Raw genomic sequence first — 8,702 nt, 5'->3', positions numbered from 1 at the left:
GTTTGTTTTTGTCAAATCTAAGAAAACTTTGCCTAACCAGAAATCAAAAATATTTATTCCTCTTTTTTCCCTACATTTTTTACAATTTTAGTCTTTCCATTTAGGTCTGTTACTCATTTTGAGTTAATTTTTATAGATGGTGTGAGACAGAGGTACAACTTCATTCTTTTGCATGTGAATATTCAGGTGTTCCAAAACCATTTATTGAAAAGAGTATTATTTTTCTGATTGAATTGTGGCACCCTTGTTGAAATTCAATTGTCCATAAATGTAAGGGTTTATTTCTGGCCTCTCAATTGTATTCCATTGTACTTTTAAGGTTTTTTTATTCTTATGATGTCTGTTCTTATACCTTAGTAGCATAGTATGATATTGTGATTTATAAGAAAGACATATTTGGTCTTCATCCCTGTTCCTGGCACAGAGTTCCTAAAACCCTTGCAAATTCCTAAGTAATAAGAGAGATTAAGTTGTCTTTTGTTATTCATAACAAGCCACTTCAACCATGCTTGAATTCATGTTAATGAGGAGACCTTTGGAACCCCTCCTGAGGATGTAGGCTTGTTGCCAGGGATACCAATTAAGTCATTAGAGGGTTGTGACTTGAAGGCACACCCCTTGACCTCTAGGGAGGTGGGGGGGAGCTGGAGGTTCACTTAATCACTAATAGCAATTATTCCTACATAATGAAGCCTCCATAAAAATCTCTGAACTATGGAGAGCTTTGGACAGATTTGATGTTGGTGAACACGTGGAGGTGCTGGGAGGGTTATGCTCCTGGAGAGGGCATAGAAGACTGCTCTTTGCAGCTTTTTCCTCTGGCTATTTCTGAGTTGTATACTTTGTAATAAACCTGGCAATCTAGTAAGTAAACTATTTTCCTGAGTTCTGTGAGCCATTCTAGCAAATTAACTGAACCTGAGGATGAGGCTGTCCCATTTATAGCAAGTTGGTCAAAAGCACAGGTGGCAATCTGGACCTGTAATTGGCATCTGAAGTGTAAGGAGGGGCAGTCCTGTTGAGCTGAACTTCTAACTGGTAAGATCTGTTGTGGAGTCCAGGTAGGTAGAGTCAGGCCTGACTTGAATTGTAGGACACCCTGCTGGTGTTGCAGAATTGTTTGGTAATGTGAAAAACCTCTACACATTCAGTGACCAGCAGTGAAGTAGTATTGAGATACAGAAGTATTCTGTGACTAGAGTTGTTACAGTAATACAGGGGAAAAACAGGAGTGTTTTCTGTAAACATAGAGTAATCGAAATTGAAAGGTGAGAGCCCTCTAACTTTTCTTTATCAAGATTATTTTAGCTATCCTGGGTAACTCACATTTCCATATGAATTTTAAGATTAGTTTGTCAATTTCTGTAAAAGAATAGAGCCGTGATTTTGATAGGGGTTGGGTTGAATCTGTAGCTCGATTTCTGGAGTATTGCCATCTTGACAATACTAACTTTTCTGATCCTTGAATATGAGGTATGTGTCTTTCCATTTATTTAGGTCTTTTATTTTAAATTTTTTTATATTTTACTATCATAACTGCCACTTTATTGTTGTGTATTTCTATAAACATATGAAAATGTGAACTTTATATTTGTTTTTATTTGAACTTTTTATTTTATACTGGAGTACCGTTGATTAACAATGTTGTGTTAGTGTCAGGTGTACAGCAAAGTGATTCAGTTATACTTATACATGTATCTATTCTTTTTCAAAATCTTTTCCCATTTAGGTTGTTACATAATATTGAGCAGAGTTCTGTGCTGTAGAATAGGTCCTTGTTGGTTATCCATTTTTAATATAGCAGTGTGTATAGGGAGTTTGGGACTGACATATTTAGGTCTTTGAAAATTTACTTCAATGACACTTTGTTGCTTTAAGTGGGTAAGTTTTATACTTTTGTTGGATTGATTCTAAGTATTTTATTCTGTTTGATGCTATTGTAAGTGGAATTGTTTTCTTTATTTCATTTTCGGCTTGTTCATTGCTAGTGTATAGAAATACGACTGATTTTTACATATTTATCTTGTATTCTGCAACCTTGGTTAACATGGTTATTAGCTTTATTTATTTAGTTTTTGGATTCCTTAGGATTTTCTGTACTCTGGTTTAACTTGCCCTTCCTTTTCTTGCTTTTTTATGATAAAATTTAAGCTCATGAATTGAGGCTTTGTTTTTCTTTTTCAATGTAGGCGTAAGGCTCTGTATTTTCCTTTGAAAACTGCTTTAGCTGCATCACACAATTTTTTTTTTTTTTTTGGCCGTACCATGCAGCATGTGGGATCTTACTTTCCTGACCAGGGATTGAACCTGCACCCCCTGCAGTGGAAGCTCGGAGTCTTAATCACTGGACAGCCAGGGATGTCCCTGCACACACAGATTTTGATGTTGTGTTTCTATTTTCATTTAGTCCAAGATACTTTTTTAAGTGTCCTGTGACCTTTTTTTTTTTTAATATTTATTTATTGATTATTTTTGGCTGCCTCAGGTCTTAGTTGCGGCATGCAGAATCTTTCGTGTGGTGTGTGGGCTTCTCTCTAGTTGTGGTGCGTGGGCTCAGTAGTTGAGGTGTGTGGGCATAGTTGTCCCATGGCATGTGGTATCTTAGTTCCCCGACCAGGGATCAAACTCGCATCCCCTGCATTGTAAGGCGGGTTCTTAACCACTGGACTGCCAAGGAACTCCCATCCTGTGACTTCCTTTTGTGTGTGTGTGTGTGTCATTTTTAAGAAAAATTTTATTTTATTTATTTTTTCATACAGCAGATTCTTAATAGTCATCAATTTTATACACATCAGTGTATACGTGTCAATCCCAATCACCCAATTCATCACACCACCGCCCCAACACCCCCGCTGCTTTCCCCCCTTGGTGTCCATACGTTTGTTCTCTACATCTGTGTCTCAATTTCTGCCCTGCAAACCAGTTCATCTGTAGCACTTTTCTAGGTTCCACATATATGCATTAATATACGTTATTTGTTTTTCTCTTTCTGACTTACTTCACTCTGTATGACAGTCTCTAGATCCATACACGTCTCAACAAATGACCCAATTTCGTTCCTTTTTCTGGCTGAGTAATATTCCATTGTATATATGTACCATATCTTCTTTATGCATTTGTCTGTCGATGGACATTTAGGTTGCTTCCATGACCTGGCTATTGTAAATAGTGCTGCAATGAACATTCGGGTGCATGTGTCTTTTTGGATTATGGTTTTCTCTGGGTATATGCCCAGGAGTGGGATTGCTGGATCATATGGTAATTCTATTTTTAGTTTTTAAGGAACCTCCATACTGTTCTCCATAGTGGCTGTATCAATTTACATTCCCACCAACAGTGCAAGAGGGTTCCCTTTTCTCCACACCCTCTCCAGCATTTGTTGTTTGTAGATTTTCTGATGATGCCCATTCCAGCTGGTGTGAGGTGATACCTCATTGTAGTTTTGATTTGCATTTCTCTAATAATGAATGATGTTGAGCAGCTTTTCATGTGCTTATTGGCCATCTGTATGTCTTCTTTGGAGAAATGTCTAATTAGGTCTTCTGCCTATTTTTGGATTGGGTTGTTTGTTTTCTTAATATTGAGCTGCATGAGCTGTTTATATATTTTGGAGATTAATCCTTTGTCTGTTGATTCCTTTGCAAATATTTTCTCCCATTCTGAGGGTTGTCTTTTCATCTTGTTTATGGTTTCCTTTGCTGTGCAAAAGCTTTGAAGTTTCATTAGGTCCCATTTGTTTAATTTTGTTTTTATTTCCATTACTCTAGGAGATGGATCAAAAAAGATCTTGCTGTGATTTATGTCAAAGAGTGTTCTTCCTGTGTTTTTCTCTAAGAGTTTTATAGTGTCCGGTTTTACATATAGGTCTCTAATCCATTTTGAGTTTCTTTTTGTGTATGGTGTTAGGGAGTGTTCTAATTTCATTCTTTTACATGTAGCTGTCCAGTCTTCCCAGCACCACTTATTGAAGAGATTGTCTTTGCTCCATTGTATATCCTTGCCTCCTTTGTCATAGATTAGTTGACCATAGGTGTGTGGGTTTATCTCTGGGCTTTCTATCTTGTTCCATTGATCTGCGTTTCTTTTTTTATGCCAGTACCATATTGTCTTGATTACTGTAGCTTTGTAGTATAGTCTGATGTCAGGGAGTCTGATTCCTCCAGCTCCATTTCTTTCCTTCAAGACTGCTTTGGCTATTCAGGGTCTTTTGTGTCTCCATACAAATTTTAAGATTTTTTGTTCTAGTTCTGTAAAAAATGCCATTGGTAATTTGATAGGGATTGCACTGTATCTGTAGATTGCTTTGGGTAGTATAGTCATTTTCACAATATTGCTTCTTCCAATCCAAGAACATGGTATATCTCTCCATCTGTTGGTATCATCTTTAATTTGTTTCATCCGTGTCTTACAGTTTTCTGCATACAGGTCTTTTGTCTCCCTCGGTAGTTTTATACCTAGGTATTTTATTCTTTTTGTTGCAGTGGTAAATGGGAGTGTTTCCTTAATTTCTCTTTTAGATTTTTCATCATTAGTGTATAGGAATGCTAGAGGTTTCTGTGCATTAATTTTGTATCCTGCAACCTTACCAAATTCATTGATTACCTCTAGGAGTTTTCTGGTGGCATCTTTAGGTTTCTCTATGTATAGTATCATGTCATCTGCAAACAGTGACAGTTTTACTTCTTCTTTTCAAATTTGGATTCTTTTATTTCTTTTTCTTCTCTGATTGCCATGGCTAGGACTTCCAAGACTATGTTGAATAATAGTGGTGAGAGTGGACATCCTTGTCTCGTTCCTGATCTTAAAGGAAATGCTTTCAGTTTTTTACCATTGAGAATGATGTTTGCTGTGGGTTTGTCATATATGGCCTTTATTATGTTGAGGTAGGTTCCCTCTATGCCCACTTGCTGGAGAGTTTTTATCATAAATGGGTGTTGACTTTTGTCAAAAGCTTTTTCTGCATCTATTGAGATGATCATATGGTTTTTATTCTTCAATTTGTCAATATGGTGTATCACATTGATTGTTTTGCGTATATTGAAGAATTCTTGCATTCCTGGGATAAATCCCACTTGCTCACGGTGTATGATCCTTTTAATGTGTTGTTGGATTCTGTTTGCTAGTATTTTGTTGAGGATTTTTGCATCTATATTTGTCAGTGTTATTGGTCTGTAATTTTCTTTTTTTGCAGTATCTTTGTCTGGTTTTGGTATCAGGGTGATAGTGGCCTCATAGAATGAGCTCGGGAGTGTTCCTTCCTTGCACTTTTTTGGAAGAGTTTGAGAAGGATAGGTGTTAGCTCTTCTCTAAATATTTGATAGAATTCACCTGTGAAGCCACCTGGTCCTGGACTTTTGTTTGTTGTAAGATTTTTAATCACAGTTCCAATTTTGTTACTTTTGATTGGTCTGTTCATATTTTCTATTTCTTCCTGGTTCAGTCTTGGAAGGTTATACCTTTCTAAGAATTTGTCCATTTCTTCCAGGTTGTCCATTTTATTGGTATAGAGTTGCTTGTAGTAGTCTCTCAGGATGCTTTGTATTTCTGCAGTGTCTGTTGTAACTTCTCCTTTTTCATTTCTAATTTTATTGATTTGTGTCCTCTCCCTCTTTTTCTTGGTGAATCTGGCTAATGGTTTATCAATTTTGTTTATCTTCTCAAAGAACCAGCTTTTAGTTTTATTGATCTTTGCTATTGTTTTCTTTGTTTCTATTTCATTTATTTCTGCTCTGATCTTTATGATTTCTTTCCTTCTGCTAACTTTGGGTTTTGTTTGTTCTTCTTTATCTAGTTCCTTTAGGTGTAAGGTTTGTTTTTTTATTTGAGATTTTTCTTGTTTCTTGAGGTAGGCTTGTATAGCTATAAACTTCCCTCTTAGAACTGCTTTTGCTTCATCCCATAGGCTTTGGATCGTCATGTTTTCATTGTCATTTGTCTCTTGGTATTTTTTAATTTCCTCTTTGATTTCTTCAGTAATCTCTTGGTTATTTAGTATCGTATTGTTTAGCCTCCATGCGTTTGTGTTTTTTACATTTTTTCCCTGTAATTCATTTCTAATTTCATAGTGTTGTGGTCAGAAAAGATGCTTGATATGATTTCAATTTTCTTAAATTCACTGAGGCTTGATTTGTGACCCAAGATGTGATCTATCCTGGAGAATGTTCTGTGCACACTTGAGAAGAAAGTGTAATCTGCTGTTTTGGGATGGAATGTCCTATAAATATCAATTAAATCTGTCTGGTCTATTGTGTCATTTAGAACTTCTGTTTCCTTATTTTTTTTTTCATTTTGGATCATCTGTCCATTGGTGTAAGTGAGCTGTTAAAGTCCCCCACTGTTATTGTGTTACTGGTGATTTCCCCTTTTATAGCTGTTAGCAGTTGCCTTATGTATTGAGGTGCTCCTATCTTGGGTGCATATATATTTATAATTGTTATATCTTCTTCTTGGATTGATCCCTTGATCATTATGCAGTGTCCTTCCTTGTCTCTTGTAACATTCTTTAAAGTCTATTTTATGTTATATGAGTATTGCTACTCCAGCTTTCTTTTGATTTCCATTTGCATGGAATATCTTTTTCCATCCCCTCACTTTCAGTCTGTATGTGTCCCTAGGTCTGAAGTGGGTCTCTTGTAGACAGCATATATATGGGTCTTGTTTTTGTATCCATTCAGCAAGCCTGTGTCTTTTGGTTGGAGCATTTAACCGATTCACGTTTAAGGTAATTATCGATATGTATGTTCCTATGACCATTTTCCTAATTGTTTTGAGTTTGGTTTTGTAGGTCCTTTTCTTCTCTTGTGTTTCCCACTTGCAGAAGTTCCTTTAGCATTTATTGTAGAGCTGGTTTGGTAGTACTGAATCCTCTTAGCTTTTGCTTGTTTGTAAAGCTTTTGATTTCTCCATTGAATCTGAATGAGATCCTTGCTGGGTAGAGTAATCTTGGTTGTAGGTTCTTCCCTTTCATCACTTTAAGTATATCATGCCACTCCCTTCTAGCTTGTAGAGTTTCTGCTGAGAAATCAGCTGTTCACCTTATGGGAGTTCCCTTGTATGTTATTTGTCGGTTTTCCCTTGCTTCTTTCAATAATTTTTCTTTGTCTTTAATTTTTGCCACTTTGCTTACCATGTGTCTCGGCGTTTTCTCCTTAAGTTTATTTTGTATGGGACTCTGCGCTTCCTGGACTTGGATGGCTAGTTCCTTTCCCATGTTAGGGAAGTTTTCGACTATAATCTCTTCAAATATTTTTCTCTGGTCCTTTCTCTCTCTCTTCTCCTTCTGGGACCCCTATAATGCGAATGTTGTTGCGTTTAACCTTGTCCCAGAGGTCTCTTCGGCTGTCTTCATTTCTTTTCTTTCTTTCTTCTTTATTCTGTGCCGCAGCAGTGAATTCCACCATTCTGTCTTCCAGGTCACTTATCCGTTCTTCAGCCTCACTTATTCTGCTACTGATTCCTTCTAGTGCAGTTTTCATTTCAGTTATTGCATTGTTCATGTCTGTTTGTTTGTTTATTTCTTCTAGGTCTTTGTTAAACATTTCTTGCATCTTCTCTATCTTTGCTGCCATTGTTTTTCCGAGGTCCTGGATCATCTTCACTATCATTGTTCTGAATTCTCTTTCTGGAAGGTTGCCTATCTCCACTTCATTTAGTTGTTTTTCTGGGGTTTTATCTTGTTCCTTCATCTAATATATAGCCCTCTGTCTTTTCATCTTGTCTGTCTTTCTATGATTGTGGTTTTTGTTCCACAGGCTGCAGGATTGTAGTTCTTCTTGCTTCTCCTGTGTGTCCTCTGGTGGATGAGGCTATCTAAGAGGCTTGTGCAAGTTTCCTGATGGGAGGGACTGGTGGTGGGTAGAGCTGACTCTTGCTCTGGTGGGCAGAGCTCAGTAAAACTTTAATCCGCTTGAGTGCTGATGAGTGGGGCTGGGTTCCCTCCCTGTTGGTTGTTTGGCCTGAGGCAACCCAACACTGGAGCCTACCTGGGCTCTTTGGTGGGGCTAATGACAGACTCTGGGAGGGCTCACGCCAAGGAGTACTTCCCAGAACTTCTGCTGCCAGTGCCCTTGTCCCCACGGTGAGCCACAGCCACCCCCTGCCTCTGCAGGACACCCTCCAACACTAGCAGGTAGGTCTGGTTCAGTCTCCCCTGGGGTTACTGCTCGTTCCCCTGGGTCCTGATGAGCACACTGCTTTGTGTGTGCCCTCCAAGAGTGGAGTCTCTGTTTCTCGCAGTCCTGTCGAAGTCCTGCAATCAAATCTCACTAGCCTTCAAAGTCTGATTCTCTAGGAATTCCTCCTCCCATTGCCGGACTCCCAGGTTGCAAAGCCTGACTTGGAGCTCAGAACCTTCACTCCAGTGGGTGGACTTTTTGGTATAAGCGTTCTCCAGTCTGTGAATCACCCACCCACCAGTTATGGGATTTGATTTTACTGTGATTGCGCCCCTCCTACCACCTCATTGTGGCCTCTCCTTTGTCTTTGGATGTGGGGTATCTTTTTTGGTGAATTCCAGTGTCTTCCTGTCGATGATTGTCCAGCAGCTAGGTGTGATTCTGGTGTTCTCACGAGAGAGTGAGAGCATGTCCTTCTACTCTGCCATCTTGGTTCAGGGCCTGTTTGTGTCTGTGACTTCTTGATTCATTGGTTTCGTAGAATTTGTTTACTTTCCAAATATTTGTGCATTTTATAATTTCTTACTC

The sequence above is a fragment of the Balaenoptera acutorostrata genome, unplaced genomic scaffold (assembly GCF_949987535.1).
Source record: "Balaenoptera acutorostrata unplaced genomic scaffold, mBalAcu1.1 scaffold_1026, whole genome shotgun sequence".
NCBI classification, from domain to species: domain Eukaryota; kingdom Metazoa; phylum Chordata; class Mammalia; order Artiodactyla; family Balaenopteridae; genus Balaenoptera; species Balaenoptera acutorostrata.
Note: the sequence above shows the minus strand (reverse complement) of the source record.